This window comes from Felis catus, chromosome X (assembly GCF_018350175.1).
Source record: "Felis catus isolate Fca126 chromosome X, F.catus_Fca126_mat1.0, whole genome shotgun sequence".
NCBI lineage: Eukaryota > Metazoa > Chordata > Mammalia > Carnivora > Felidae > Felis > Felis catus.
The window spans coordinates 8736650-8753665 of record NC_058386.1 but is presented as its reverse complement, the minus strand read 5'-3'; the positions used below and the strand labels follow the sequence as shown (position 1 = coordinate 8753665).

The following is a 17016-nucleotide window of genomic DNA, read 5'->3' as shown; positions in this document are numbered from 1 at the left end:
TACATTTTTAAGGATTTCTGCAAGTATAATATTTGCTTTCGTAATAATCTGCATCATAAATATGCATCTCCTTGTTAAATTTACCTTAGGAGAATAGAAAGAAGCCTCATTTACACAAGGGTATCATAAACATTCAAAGTACATTTCACAGGCTACTTTACAGTCTGAATCAACTTCATAAGAGTTTCCTGGCAAGTATTCTTTTAAAGTACATATGAAAAAAAAAGTACACATGAAACATTCCACAGGATAGACTATAGACTGGGCCACCAAATAAGTCACAATAGGGGCACCCGGAGGACTCGGTTGGGTGTCTGACTTCGTTCGGCTCAGGTCACCGTCTCACCATTCGTGAGTTCAAGCCCCGCGTCGGGCTCTGTGCTGACAGCTCAGAGCCTGAAGCCTGCTTCGGATACTGTGTCTCCTTCTCTCTCTGCCCCTCCCCTGCTTGCACTCTGTCTCTCCCTCTCTCAAAAATAATAAACATAAAAAAATTTTTTTAAAGTCACAATAAATTTGAAAAGTGTGAGGGTGTACAAATGGTGTTCTCACCATAGACTCTGAGAAAATGGAGTGGGTATATTTTACTAATGAAGCCTGGTGATTCCTCCTACTCATATAGAAGTCATTCCCAAATAGAAGGTATAACTATGTGCCCCAAATGGCACGAAATGCCCAAACGAGAATATCCACTTTTCAGGCAACTGGGCTGGCCTCTTATTTTCAGCTAATACACAATGAAGAAGGAAGTCTTGCAACTGGACCACAACAACTCTTTTCTTAGCCATACCAGATGAAAGGATTTCATTAACTTCCTTGTGATAAAGAATCAGAAGTTGAGAACAGAACCTTACTGTATATCTGTTAGAATTGGGGTTTTTTGGTATATATTTATACCTGCTATTATAGGTAAACTATATATAATTTGCATTCCGAGGTATGAGTTTAGCCATTCTTGAAAATTTCTACTGTCATCATACCTAAGCTAAACCCAAGTATTTCCCCAAATCCTTTGTTAACAAAATCCATAAGAAGAGTTCAAAAATTAAATATTTTTTAGTTCTTTCTATCCAGAATACATAAAGAACTCTTACAACTCAATAAAAACAAGTCAATTTAAAAACTGAATGAAAGATAGAGGCACATGGGTGGCTCAGTCAGTTCAGTGTCCAACTCTGTTTTTAAATTTTTTTAATGTTCATTTATTTTTGAGAGAGAGAGAGAGGGAGAAAGAGAGAGTGGGAGTGGGGGAGGGGCATAGAGAGAGAGACACAGAATCCGAAGCAGGCTCCAGGCTCCGAGCTGTCAGCACAGAGCCCAACTCGGGGCTTGAACTCACAGACTGTGAGATTATGACCTGAGCCGATGACGGACGCTTAACCGCCCCAAGCATCCAACTCGTAATCTCAGCTCAGGTCATGATCTCACGGTTCTTGAGATCGAGCCCCTTATTGAGCTCTGTACTGACAACATGGAGCCTGCTTGGGATCTCTCTCTCCCTCTCTCTCTCTCAAAATAAATAAACAGAACATTAAACAAAGTAAAAATGAGTAAAAGACATAAATAGTCATTTTACCAAGAAAGACACACAAATAAATAATAAGCACATGAAAGGATGTACATCACCAGTCACTTGGAGAAACTAGAACACTTATATACTTCTGGGAAGGATAAAAAATGGTACAGCCACTTTGTAAAACAGTTTGGCAGTTTCTTTAAAAATTAAATTTATCATACAAACCAGCAAGCCTACTCCCAGGAATCTACCCAAGAGAAATGAAAACATATGTCCACAGAAACACTTGCAGGTGAATGTTCATAGCAGCGTTCTTCATACTAGTCACAAAGTAAATTAGTGCCCATCAACTGCTGACTCCATGAACACAATGTGATGCACCCACACAATGGAGTGGTGCTTGGCGATAAAAACAAACTACTGACACATGCTACAATATGGATGAAACTCAAAAATTACGCTAAATAAAAGAAGCAAGATGCAAAAGACTGTATCTTATATGATTCCATGTATATGAAATTTCAGAAAGGCAACTCCATTCTAGAGATAGAAGACAGATCAGTGTTTGCCTGGGCCTGGTTGGGGCGGGGGTGGGGGCATAGGGCTAGGACTTGCCTACTAATGGGCTCAAGGAAAATGTTGAGGGTAATGGGAAAATCCTAAAACAAGATTGGGATAATGGTTATACAACTCTGTAAATTTACTAAAATTAAAAAAGAAAACCACTCGGTCAATTTAATCCAAAATCTTTATTTAAAAATAAGAAAATTGCCTTCTTCAGCCCATAAAAATGTCTGAATATCCTTCTAGTACCTTTGCTTTGTGTCTTGTATTTGAACTCTGATATTGCTTTCTAACTTTTCATGTTGAGGGTCCTATTTCCCATAAGATGAAGTAAATATGAGGCAAGAATTTGTGACAAATTATTGATGAGTTAATTTGAACTAAACTTACTTGGTTTAAGTTCATCAGAATAAGCGTGGTGAAACCGAGCCATTCTCCTGAATCGGATCAAACATAGTGGCTTTTCTACTCCTTAATGACTCAGCTTGTATTGTGAAGAATTCTGCAAACATACACAAGAATACTTATATCCAGGGACAAACAAAAAGTAGACTCTAGGATAAAAACAAGAAACAACCGGTGCCTGGGTGGCTCAGTAGGTTAAGCATCCGACTCTTGATTTCAGCTCTGATCATGATCTCAAGGTTCGTTGGATCGAGCCCCATGTCAGGCTCCACATTGACAGCACAGAGCCTACTTGGGATCTCGCTCTCCCTCTCTGCCTCTCTCTCTCTCTCTCTAAATAAATAAGTAAATAAAGTTAAAAAAAGAAACAAAAAAAAAAACCAAACCACAAGCTGTAATCTCATTGTGGATTAATATTCATTTCTGCTTTTCATCATTAGCAGCATGGAGAGTTCTACACGTAAAATGAGGGGACATGCCAGATGAGCTCTAAGCTTCCTTCCAGTTCTAACATAAATCATGACCCCCTATTATTCCTGACTATTATTTATCATTTCTACCCATTATCACCTATTTCTGTAGTAGCTGAGCATAAATCTATTTTTGTCACACTATTCTTTTACCAAGAATAAATCCTTAGGAAAGTAAGATTTTTTTTTTCAAATCCAGAATAGAAGAAACAAAATCTCAGCTTTTTAAAAGCTGAATCCAGGAACATTTCAAAATAGCTTTCTCAAAATCCAACATCGACATAAAGATTTGAGATTCCTAACGTAAAGCATTAACCAGTAGGATTTTTTAAAAATAAAACAGAAATGCATTGAAATACAACTCTTTTTTTTTTCAGTTTAAAAATGAACTCAAAGATAAACTAAAATATAATTCATAGTCAGAAATAGAATTTATAGTCAGAAATAGAATTCATCGTCAGAAACGTATATCCAGTCCAACATGGCCATGGGCTGGCAGGATGCTTTAATTGTACCCGGAAAGGCTGGGAGAAAAGTCATTTATTATTTTAAGGATTAAAGTTAGAAATTGTTGGGCTCACATCTTTTTATTTGACATCTCCTGGCATTAAGGAGTGAGTAGGACAATAGAAAAATGGAAAAGTGGTTCTCTCTGAGGGATGGAATGGGGGATATTATTGAAACATGGATGTGGATTTCGACTTTTTGCTTTGCTTTTTTGGACTGTCAGACATTTTTGTCATGCACATATACTTCTTTTACGTTTCAAAACCTAGTAAAAATTATTCAAGAACAGAGAACTTTTCCATTTCCTCATATGTATGTCCCTTGAAAGAAAGGAGGGCCATAGCAATAATGAACTTGAAAAAGCCTAATTTCAAATTCCACAGCCCACCAGGTGTGTATTTGTCTTAAGCTTTCACCGGAGCATAATTGTTAGGTTTATCTGTCTCCTCCCTAAACAGTGAGCAACTCTATAATCGGTTCTTAGTCTCATTTATCGCTTTCTCTGTGGTGCCGAACACATGCTTGGTATCTATTAGTTATTCAATACGTGTTGATTAAGCAAAACTAAAGCGTTGATGTTTTGCCTCTCCAGCTCCCATCTTTGTGATCTTTAGTGAGTCAACTTCGCACAGAGTAGGAATGATAGAACTACCTCACAGGGATGTTAATTAAATGACACAATATGTAGAAAGAACTTAGCACAGTGCCTGCTATATAGCAGTATCCACTCCCCTCGCCTCTTCTTTTAACACAAATTTCTTCTCAATGAGGAAGAGTAATAATTTTTACAAGATAGAAAAAAAATCAGCAGTCCTTTTTCTGAGTTTTAAATGCCACTTTGAAGGCCACAAAGATGGACCAGATAAAACATTAGCTTTGGTATGTGTTTCAGGAGTCCTAAGACCACTCATACCTTCAGTGATTTGCTAGAAGGACTCACAGGATTCAGAAAGAGTTGCACTCAGGGTTATAGCGTATTACAGCGATCACCAAGGGGGAAGGACTCATCAGGAGGTGTCTAGAGAAACCCGGGCCCACGTTTCCTGCTCACCCCCCAGCAGCGGGAAGGAATGTGTTCCTCTAGCAATGACATGCAGCGACATGTACCCAGTGTCCCACCCCGTGAAGTCTTCTTGAGACTCAGAGTTCAAGGTCTTCTTGGGAGTTTGTCACATCAGCATAATGACCCAGGACAACTGCCAAACTGCCAGGTTTCCAGAAGGGAGGAGGTGTTTCGTGCCCACCACTTGCGAATGTTCCCAAACGCAAAGTTCCCAGGTGCCAGCCAAGGGCCAGCCTTGGAAAGAAGGCAGCCTCAGGCTTCCTGCACACATGGCAAGTGACAGACTGGGAAAAGAGGGCAGAAGCTTCAGGAAAGAAGAATAGTAAGAACTGGGGAAAGCAGAGAAAGGACGAAATAGGGGAAAGGAAAGAGAGAAAATGAAGTAAAGGAAAGAAGGCGGGAAAAAGAAGAGGGAGGGCAGGAAGAAGAGAAAATAATCCCTGGGCTCACCCCATGTGGCTTCCTACCCCAGCCACCTGGCCCTCCAGCTCCCTGGCTGGGCTCTGCTCCTCCCAAAGCCCCAGCTCACTCTCCACTTCCTCAGATGCCACAATGCTGCCTTGTATATGCTACTTTCATCCCCTGATTTTAGAAATATACATATACATATACATATACGTATATATATACGTGTAAATATAGCTGTTCCCTTTACCCTGCTGGCTTGGTGTAATCTGGCTGCTTTGATAAGGAGAAAAAAGGATGAGGGAGGGAAAGCCCAATAGTGAGGAGATTAAATAGGAAAAGGCATTTGAGTTAAATGGAACAAGATGGCAATAAGAGGCTTCCAGAGCCCCTCCGAACTTTGAAAGAAATATATAGCCCGTCTGGCTTTAGAAGACAAGAAACACTGGGAAAATATGGCACAATGGGCTCTTTTGAATGCACAGTTGACCCTTGAACAATGTGGGCATCAGAGGCACTGACCCCTCACCATGCAGTAGAAAATCTGCGGATAACTTTTGACTCACTACTAATAACCTGCTGTCGACCAGGAGCCTTACAGATAACATATGTTGATTAACACATAGTTTTCATGTGTACTGTATACTATATTCTTAAGCTAAAGCAAGCTACAGAAAAGATAACATTATTAAGAAAATCATAAGGAAAATACATTTACAGTACTGTACTGTAAAATATCTACATATAAGTGGACCCATGCAGCTCAAACGAGTGTTGTTCAAGGGTCAGCTGTACTTGTAAATTATGGTGGCCTCCTTGACTTCTGAGAGGTCATTGGTTACTTCTCTCATTTAAATACCTAGAACAAGTTTTTTTCAAAAAGTTAAAAGACACTAGGGTTTTATTCTTCCAACCCTCCCTTTTTTTTTTTTACTTTATGAGTTCATAAAAAGGAAAAGAAGATAAGCAAGCTATTTCTTGCCCTAGTACTTTTGTAATTGAAAAATATAACAGATCCTTTTCTCCTTTTCTCACATTTTGTATTTTAAAAATTGCTGTCAGACTAAGGCTTTGCCAAGTTTCAACCCTAAGTGAAATCTTACCAAGAAAACTGAAAGATATATAAAAAGCAGATGGATTATAGGTATAATCATACCGCCTACACACATGTTATGGTTTTTTTAAACAAGTTCATCTCTCTTGTGTTAAATGTATAATATTAATTATACTTATGTACTGAAATATATATCCTTCTATCATTCCATTTTCACATTATCAAGGTTTCACTTTCATAAAAATATATATGTATACATCTGGATAAAAACAGATCTTCTACGTAAGAGAAGAAATTAGAAAGAACATGATACCTTTCCATCTTCAGTTACCTAGAAGTCTACCCCATGGAAAAAGAAGAAGATATTTTGACAAGCCCAGAGAATACAGGCTGAACAAATAGAAGACAATTTTCATTAGGCACATTAAACTCACTTAAGGAAAAACTTGGTATCTGCTATCAGTTAGTTCCTCTTAGACAAAGAATGGCTACCCCATTTATAATTGTCAAGTGAAGGGCATTGTCACTGAGAGAGCTCAAGAATGCCGATATTAGTAAGACTCTGAGAAATCAGCGGAGAACCAATGGAAGGACTGGACAGAAGAGTGAGCAAAGAGATTCCCAAAGAGCCCAAAGACAAAGATTGGCTACAAAGAATGAATTGGGAGACTGGGAAATCTTATTGACATGGGACAGATTCCAAAAGCCTTGTGAGAGGGTCAAGTTGCCCAACATAACTAAAGAGTTCTGAAGTTGAAGTTTAGCATAAACAGAGAAAGGAACTGCAACTGGATGGAGAGAAAGGGATTGAGCCCCAAGAGAAAACTTAAGGGTCGGCAAAGAGAGGCCAGGTTAGGCTAGACGATGTGGAAGTAACAAATTAGCCCTGGAATCTTGGTGGTTTAACACAACAAAGTTTATTTTCTGCTCAAAATACATGTTCTAGGGTGCCTGGGTGGCTCAGTCAGTTAAGCATCCAACTCTTGATTTCGGCTCAGGTCACAGTCTCAACGTTCATGGGATCGAGCCCTGCATTGGGCTCTGCACTGACTCTGTACTGACAGCATGGAGACTGGTCTCTGCCCTGCCCTCCCTCCCTCCCTCTCCCTCTCTCTCTCTCTGTGTCTCTCAAAATAAATAAACATTACCAAAAAAATACATGTTCCAAAGCAGGTAGGTAGGGAGCTCTGTTTCCCAGAGTAATTCTGAGGTCCAGGCTCAGAGAGGTCTGTCTCATGCTTTATAGCTGCTTCCACCGTATCACAGAGGCTCCGATTTCTCTGAATATAAGAAACAGGAAAAGGCAGGAGCACATGGACTCTTAAGTGACCGAGAACTAAAGTGAGGCTTCACTTCTTCTCCTAAGCTCCTTGGAGCTTAGTCATATGCTCCAGCCCAATTATGAGGGAGGCTAGGAAATGCAGGGAAGGAAATGGACTTCAGTGAGCTCAGTTATTGGAGGGTGCACTGCCCACAGCCGAGATAAAACCCTTTCCAGGCAGAGATGCCACACACATTCTTTACCTCAGCTTATTACCTTATAAGGCTTTCCTTGCCAGCCATTAAGTAAGTTCTGAATTTCTGACATGGTGGATTACCATTGTTTGAGCATTCAAACAGAAGCTGGGAAATGGCCAAAACCCAAAACACTGACAACACCACATGTGGGCAAGGATGTGGAGCAACAGGAACTCTCCCATTCATTGCTGGTGGGAATGCAAAATGGTACAGCCACTTTGGAAGACAGCTTGGCAGTTTCGTACAAAATTATAAATACTCTTACCATATAATCCAGCGATTGTGTTCCTTGGTATTTACCCAAATGAATTGAAAACTTATGCCCATACAAAAACTTGCACATAGATGTTTACAGCAGCTTTATCTAAAAATGCTAAAATTGGAAGCAACCAAGATGGCCGTCGGTAGGCGAATGGATCCATAAACAGTAGTATATTCAGACAATGGAATATTACTTGGCACTAAAATGAAAGGAGGTTCTTCCATGGCTTTTTATAGCTGGGTGATAATGATGTATCAATGTAGGTTCATCAATTGTAACAAATGTACCACTCGTTTGGGGGCTGTTGATAGTGGGTGATGCTATAGAAGTATGCAAGCAGGGGGTATATGGGAATTCTCTGTGCTTTCCCCTCAATTTTTCTGTGAATCTAAAAGGCTCTCAGAAAAGTTTATTAATAAAAAAAGTAGGGATGTTCTTCATCAATAAGGCAGTAGAAGGGATGTATTTATTCGGTACAAAGTGAATCAGATGACCTCTTAAAGTCCCTTCCAACCCTGAGGTTCCCTGATTTCTATGCCCTGTTTGATATTGAGAGACCACTGACTCTCAGGACAAAAAGGGATTTTAAAGGTCATCCAATGGATGAATTCTTTTCTCTGTGGCATGACTGCTGAAAGGTCATCTAATCTATGCTGGACGATCTTCAGAGAATGGAAATTTGGTGCCTCTTTGATTAACTCTTTCAATACCTCCTCAAATCACCCTGAGAGTCATCTTAGCATTGAACCAACCTGTCTCCCCATAATTCCCACTCTTTAGATATATCAACGGGAATCAGAAAGATAGCAGTAAGTGTCTGGAGGCAAATCTAATATCTATTCAACAGAAATCCCACCAGTAAATGTGAAGCCCTTGTCTTACAGGTAGACTTTTCAAGAAAATGAAGCAGGGATCAGGGAAAACCAGACAGCAAGCTAGACTCACAGTGACCTTGAGGTCCTAAAGGACAGAGGCAGGTCCTCACTTTAGGTGCTTGTAAGGTTATCACTGTGTAGGGCCACAGGCAAATGTGGACAAAGAGCACATTCATTTGTTCTTTGGGAGGGTCATCGTCCTATTGACAACTATTGAGCCTATTTCAACTAAACATTGCTGTATCATTCCTTCTCCAAAAGGTTCTTTTAAATTGATTATAGACAGAAGGATCTATCTTCTAACAAGTTCACAGCCTTACTTAGAAAATATAAAAGAATTTTGCCAAATCAAGGGGATACTGCTCATTCCTTATTTTGCTTGGTATTCCTTAGAAATCTATACTAAATACTCTTGCTTTGATGCTTTCCTCTTCCTTGCCTTAAAAAAACATTCTCTTAATGTTTATTTATTTTTGAGAGACAGACAGACAGACAGAGTGTGAGCAGGGTAGAGCAGAGAGAGAGGGTGACACAGATTCCAGAGCAGGCTCGACGTGGGACTCGAGCCCACGAACCGTGAGATCATAACCTGGGCAGAAGTCGGATGCTCAACAAACTGAGCCACCCAGGTGCCCCCCCCCCGCCCCACCTTCCTTGTCTTGACCTTCTTTGTCTCCGGCCTATCTTCTCTCAACCTCCTTCACTGGATTCTCTCCCCTTCCTTCTAACAGTGGTGGTTTTCCCAAAGCCCAGTCCCCAGCCTTGCTAATAAAACACCTTTGCTGAGCAATCTATCCACTCCCATGCCTGTATCTACACTTACATGTTGATGCATCCCAAATGCCTATCTCCCCAAGAGCTTCTCTCCTGTACTCCCGATTCATCTCTACCTAAACAGGGCACGGATGCCAAGAGTATGGGTGCTCACAATGGATCCCATTGTCATTTACTCCCCTGTTCATGCATTTTCAACTTGGCACCATATTTACCCAGTCTCCACACCTGGGGAATCAGAAGTCGTCCTGTACTCCTCCCTCTCCATGAACTTTCATAATCCAGGCATGAAGTCCCATCGACTCTATCTTCAGGCAGTTCTAAAATCTGCCTCTTCCTTCCATCCTCATCACCAACAACATGGTTCATCGTCTCTCGCTTGGGACTACTGTAACATCCTGCTTTAACTTTTACATATTTCGTTATACTATACTACAGTTTTAGTGCTTTTATAATGAAAAACAAATTTCTTCACTCGATCTTATCCTGTTCCAGTCTAGCTCCCTACAAGCTGCTAACTGAAACTATTACAGGTATTTGATCATCTGGTAGTTGCCACAGTATCTCTAGATAGTATGCTTTATGTCACAACTTCTTGGTTTATCAAAATAAAATTTCTATTAATTTTCTGCTACTCTAAGTGAGATTTAACCTATCTCTCTGACTCCCAAATCTCCAGGAGCCCTTCTTCCCCAAATTCTGTATATACCCAAATATAAGGCAAGATTTTTCCTCAAAATTATCCCATCATAAATAAAGTCCTAAAAAAATAAAATCAAGTCCCTATTAAGATTTTCATATTACAGGCAGTAGGCAGTCTCTCAATTACTCACTTACTTACTTTTGAACAACAAAGTGCTATTTGGGGAAGATACATTAACCTGAAATGACCTCAATCAAACTCAGCTTCAATGCTTATAGAGGTCACTTGATATGATGGGGGAAGGTAAATAAATTTAACACAGATTGAGTCACCATTTCTGGAGAAATGACTTCAAACTGCAGTTCTGGGTACCCCAGCGTATAAGCCTTTTTAAAATATCAGTTTATTACAATACATTAAATGCATACGTTGTGAAGCTTACTACAATGAATGGGTATGTGTGAATCATGATAAACTCTCTAATGGCAGCATCATGCTCAGATTCAAAAAACGCTGCTATCAAACTGAGTGGAAGCGAATATGGCACTGTCTTCAAGTGGCTCTTGATGAAGGAGAAATGAATGTCGATGTGCATATGTGGAGTTTGAAAAAAAATTGTATCATGAAATGTGAGTAAAAAAGAACAGTTCTGTATATTTTATATAGCATGAGATTTAAAACATATAGATATAATTAAAGTTCAATTAAATATTGTCAGTAGGCATTTGGCTATTTAAACTCCTTCCCTGATTATTGTATATTCAAGTTAAGGGGCGCCTGCGCAACTCAGTTAGTTGAGCATCTGATTTTGGCTCAGGTCATGATCTCACCACGGTTTGTGAGTTCAAGCCCTACATCGGGCTCTGTGTTGACAGCTCAGAGCCTGGAGCCTGCTTTGGATCCTGGGTCTCCCTTTCTCTCTGCCCCTCCCCTGCTTGCTCGCTCCCTCTCTCTCTCTCTCAAAAAAGTAAATAAACATAAAAAAATTTTTTTAAATATTGTATATTCAAGTTGAAAAAAAAAAGAGTTGTTTTCAACTCTCTCATTTGGGAGAAGGATGTTTTCACTTATAATCAGGGCCCACTTAGCTCTGGGCATATATTGCCGTTATACCTCCAGATCGAGACCTCCACTGGTCAGTGCTGCTAGTAAGTACACTTCTGTTTCTCTGTTCCATGTTCTGTCCACCAAAGGCCCCATCACTTGTCTCTTCATTCTGTAAAAGAAGCAGTAACGCCCTCTCCTTTCCCCTCTGCTGATCCTTCACTGTCCCCACCAGCCTGATTCCATAACAAAACTCATCTGTGATTTGCCCAGCAAGCGTCGCAAACTGTTGGCCCCTGAGTGAACAACGACATAGACGTTTTTTTCGTTTAATTTAAATGGAAATTTATAAATTAGATTCCTAGTATTTTAAGCTGAGGAATCTCACCTGTAACTGAAGTACTATTTTCTTATTTCTTTTGTGCTTCATTGTTTTGCCTTCTGAATTTCATGACCATCACCTTGGCCTGTTCAGTCATCTAGCTGCCTGGAGACAGACTAGAATTCATTAAAGAAAAAATCTGAAGAGAAAACCCAAGGAAATATTAATCTCCTGGTCTTCAAAATCAGGCTTATAAAGCAGGACACTAATCCTCCAAAACGAGCTCTTTGCTTGAGAGACGATTTTCTAAATTACTTTATGTCCCTCTTTAGTCTGCTAAGGATCAAGCTTTGAGGACCGAGCCTCACAGACTTCTACAGTAGCCTGACAGTAGGCAATCCATCTCAGCCAGCTGGACACGCGCTACGGCAGTCAGAGGACGTTACAAGGAGGGTCACTATACAGCCCTGTTTGGCTTACACAGTCCCAGGTTACACTTGTCCATTCATCCCACCCACGCAGTGCCTCCTTTCAACTCTCAAATGTGTTCCAGGTCACGTGATACATTTTGTGGGCCATCCTGGTTCTAATGGAAGTAAAGGGGCAGCCCTCTGTGATGGTTAATTTTATACATCAACTTGACCGGGCCACATGGTGTTCAGCTATTTGGTCCAACGCTATTCTCAGAATTTCTGGGAGGGTGTTTTGGAGCAAGGTTAACACTTAAACTGGTAGACTAAGTAGAGCAGATGGCCCTCCTTAATGTGGTTAGACCTTGTCCAATCAATGCAAGGCTTAAAGACAACAAAAATGCTGACCCTTCCCCAAGTAAGAGAGAACTCTTCCGGCCTGATAGCTTTCAAACCGGGACATTGGCTTTTTCACGGCTGTGGACTCTAACTGAAACACTGGCTCTTCCTGGGTCTTGAGCCTGCTAGCCTTCAGACTGGAACTACACTGTTGATTCTCCTGATTCTTAGTCCTTTGGATTCAGACTTGAACCACATCATTGTCTCTCCTGGGTCTCTAGCCTGCCAAGTCACCCTATAGATCTTGGGATTTGTCAGCCTCCATAATTACATTAGACAACTCCTTAGAGTAAATATCTTTACACACACACACACACACACACACACACACACACACACACATATGCACACATGCACACATACACATACACCCTACTGTTTCTGTTTTCCTGAAGAACCCTAACTATTATACCCTCCTGCCTTGTGATCTGAGGAACTGTGAGAAAGAAAGAGAGAAAAAAGCAGGAGAGCCAAGTGCAGAGTTGGGTCTCCTGACTTCTTTATCTTGTGCCTGGCAAAGGAGAGACATCATGGACAAATGTGGGAGAATAGAGAGAATCTACAAGTCTGAGAGGAGGCTTCCTCACCCCACTCTGTAGTGCAATCATATCACCTTGCCTGATAACCAAGTCATGCAAGAGAAGACCCTGAAATTCAGCTTGCTCAAGTTGCCCTGGGTTCCAACATGGAAAACAGCGGAGTATCTAGATGTAGAGTTTGCTAAAGAGAATGGCCGTAGTGGGGGTAAGGTGGTAGCCACTGGAGATTCTATAGAAGACCACTTAAGTCAAGACTGCTACGGTCTCAATGTTTGTGACCTGCCCCCCAAATCATATGTTAAAACCTCAACCCCCAAAGGTGATGGTATTAGGAGGGTCCTTGGGGTGATTAGACCATGAGGCTGGAACCTTTATGAATGAGATTAGTGCCCTTATAAAGAGATCTCACAGGGCTCCCTAGCCTCTGCTACCATGTGAGGATACAATGAGAAGTCTGTGACCCAGAAGAGGACCCTCATGTGACCATACTGGCACCTGTATCTTGGACTTCCAGTTCCCAGAACTGTGAGAAATAAACTTTTGTTGTTATAAGATACCCAGTCTTTGGTATTTTATTAGAGCAGCCCAAATGGACTAAGGGCCAAATGAAAGTCAGGGTCAGACCACAGATGAATCTGCAGTGACAACAGAGGGAGATCTAAGGCCAAAGCAGCCAGAGCCACACAAGACCCTCACGAGCCAAGAGTGGCCACATCACCAATTCTCCCATCAAAGAAGTGAGCCCAGAAGAAGATCCAAAGAGCCTACCTCTTCCCTCCTGCCAGGAGGTTACAAAAGTTACACCCTGCCCCACCAACCTCAGTGCTATTCTAGGGAGAAAAGAAGTAGGAGACTGAGTATTTTTATATTAGTTTGAACCAGAACCACATTAGTTGCCAATTTTCAACCATTTGTTAAAATGGTTGAAATCATCCATAAAATATGATAATAACATATGTTTCAAACTATATAAAAACCTTACAACTCAATAATAAAAAGACCTAACCCATTTTTAAAAGTAGGTAAAGGATTTAAATAGACATTTCTCCAAAGTAGATATACAAGTGGCCAATAAGCACATAAGAAGATGTTCAACATAAGCCATGAAGGAAAAAAATCAAAACCACAATAAGATACCACTTCATACTCACTAGGATGGCTATAATCAAAAAGACAATGACAAGAGTTGGCAAAGAGGGGGAGAAACTGGAACCCTCATTCACTGCTGAAGGGAATGTTAATTGGTACAACTGCTTTGAAAAACAGTTGGGCGGCTCCTCAAAAAGTTAAACACAAAGTTCCTACTTCACCCAGCAATTTCACTCCTAGGTATATACCTAAGAGAAGCAAAAAGATATGTCTACATAAAGACTTATATGTGACATTCATAACAGCATTATTCATAATAGCCAAAAAGTGGAAACAACTCAAATGTCCATCAACTCACAGGTAAACAGGATGTGGTCTGGCCACATACAATGCAATACTATTCTGACATAAAAAAGAATGAAGTATTGATACATGTTACACACGGATAATTGCTAAAAAAACACTGTACTAAATGAAAGAAGCCAATCACAAAGAGCCACATACCGCATGATTCCATTTATAGGAGATGTCTAGGGCACACAAATCCATAGACGCAGAAAGTAGATTAGTGGTGGCCAGGGGCTGGGGTGAGGAGAGTGACTACTAATGGGTATGGGTTTTTGTTTTTGTTTTTTGTTTTTTTTTTTTTTGAGGTGACGAAATGTTCTAGAATTAGATAGTGGCAATTGTTGTACAACTTTAGGAATATACTAAAAACCACTGAATTATAAACTTTCAAAGGTGAATTTTATGGCATTTGAATTATACCTTAATACTTTAGAAAAGAAGAAAACAACATTTCCTAAAATTTCAGAGTGCAGTAACACTTACACAAGATTGACGCTCAGGTGTTGCTGGTATCTTCTTATGGTTTTTCCCTAACGAGAGGAAGGAAGTGGGGAGAGGCCAAAATTATGGACTATATAAATAAGCTTAATTTCTTCATATCTACAATGTGGTGTGAAAGGGATTCTCTGACCCTGTGATACACATCAAGATCCAGCTTTCTGGAGTGCCTGGCTGGCTCAGTCGGTGGAGCGTGTGACTTCTGATCTCAGGATTGTGAGTTCAAGCCCCACGTTGGGTGCAGAGATTACTTAGAAATAAAATCTACTAAAGAAAAAAAAAAGATCCAGCTTTCTCCTTCTCTTGAAATGTCTTTTTCTGGTAACAGGGGTCAGACATCCTGTATGAAAACAACCCTCTTAGTCCAGCAGTAGCCCACTTTAAATTGGCTACTTGCTCTCCAGGTTGTCATGAGCTCTTTCCTAACCAACATCACTCACTCACATTGCCTATCTAGCTCTGAATATATTTGAATTTGTGATTCCTGGTAAAGTAGTCAATTTTCAGTAAAAAAAATTTTTTAATGTTTATTTTTGAGAGAGAGAGGGAGGGAGAGAGACAGAGAGAGAGAGAACGAGCAGAGAAGGGGCAGAGAGAAAGGGAGACAGAGGATCTGAAGCAGGCTCTGTGCTAAGAGCAGAGAGCCCAATGTGGGGCTCGAACTCATGAACTGTGAGATCATGGCTTAACCAACTGAGCCACTCCCCTTAAAAAAATTTTTTGAGAGTAATCTTTACACCCAATGTGGGGCTCAAACTCAAGACCCTGACATCAAGAGTTGCCTGCTTAGCCGACTGAGCCAACCGGGCACCCCTAAATGAGTCAATTTTAAGTATTATTGAAAGCAGTGTTTACATTTGTTTCAGTTAGGAATATGTTTAGCTGCAAATAACAAACATCTAAATAACAGTACCTTTAATGAATAGGGGTTTTGCCTTTCATAAATCAAGAAGTTTGGAAGTAGGTAGCTGCTCAAGTCGGATCAAAAGCCCAATGACAATGAGATCTCAATGTTCAGAGGCTACTGGCTGTCTACCAAATATCTATTTTCTCTTTTCTGTATTACTTGAACGCTGAGATTATTTGAAGGGATAATGTGACGAGCTAAAAATGACATTTCCTGTTTCCTTTACAACTGGGAGTATTTGAGATAGTCCTGGTCAATGCGATGTAAGTAAAAGTCACTGAAGGAGACTTCTAGGAAGGCAATTTTAGGGGTTTGCATATACCTTCTTTTCTCTTTGCTCTCCCCCTTCTTTATGCCCCAAATGAACATACGACGGCTAGAATTCTGACAGCCCTTTTGAGAACAAGAGGACAAGGATGTCAAAGCACAGAGCCAAAAGGAGTATGGGTCCCTAGTTATATCATGTAACTACCATAACAGTCTTAGACAACCCACTCCGGACTAATAAAGCCATACTTTAAGCCACCTTTTTATGGGATTTTATTACTAGCGGCTGAATGCAATTTCTGATTCATATACTGTCAATGTACCTATAGCTCCTCTGGCCTTTTCATTAAAGTATTAAAATTGATGCTGCCTTGCTTATTACAAGAATACGGAGAGGGAAAGGGTCTGTCACAGGCACAGCTTTCCTGTTCAGTTAAAGGAAGGGTAAGCACTGGGGCATTATTCAGAAACTGAATGGACTTCTTAACCAGTTGTGGTTGAGGTCAGGAGTACACTAACTCTTCACTGAATAGGTACTACCACACTTCCTGTTAAGGAAGGGTTGCTAGTTGAAACAAATAAAGATGGTATCTCTGCAGAACATCCCCTGGAACTCACAATTTGCCACTGATGTTCTAGTTCAGGTTCTTTGTTGTTGTTGTTGTTGTTGTTGTTGTCGTCGTTGTTGTTGTTAAGTTTTATGTATCTAGAGAGAGAGAGCACACAGGTGCACGTGCAAGCAGAGGAGGGGCAGAGAGAGAGAGAGAAAGAGAGAATCCCGAGCTCCGGTGGGGCTTGATCTCAAGAATCGTAAGATCATGACCTGAGCTGAAATCAAGAGTCAGACGCTTAACCAACCGAGCCACCCAGATACCCCCTAGTTCAGGTTCTTTGAATTCCATGTTTCCAGCTACCCTGTGCTGTGGAATAAGTCAGTTTTCTTATCCACTTCCCTCTATCCAAACTAAAGCAAAACTCTTGTCTGAATAGTTCATGTGGACATGGCTATTCAATAACATACAGGTTCATCCAAATCACAATACCAAAGCTATGGAAACAACCTAAATGTCCAGGGATGGATGGATGGGTAGAGAAAGTGTGGTCGATCCATACAATGGAATGTTATTCAGCCTTTAA

The 17016-nt window shown here is 40.5% G+C and overlaps 1 protein-coding gene across 2 annotated transcripts in view; it reads right to left on the bottom strand.

The window, feature by feature from the left end:
- FRMPD4 (FERM and PDZ domain containing 4) overlaps window positions 1-17016 on the bottom strand; it is an 852065-nt gene that overhangs the window by 815505 nt on the left and 19544 nt on the right. Inside the window, exon 4 of one of the 2 annotated variants that reach the window (XM_045051004.1) lies at window positions 2471-2582. The exons of the other annotated variant lie outside the window; for it this stretch is intronic. The gene's annotated coding sequence lies outside the window, so the exon portion shown is untranslated. The remainder of the gene's footprint in view (window positions 1-2470; window positions 2583-17016) is intronic. 2 annotated transcript variants of the gene reach the window in all.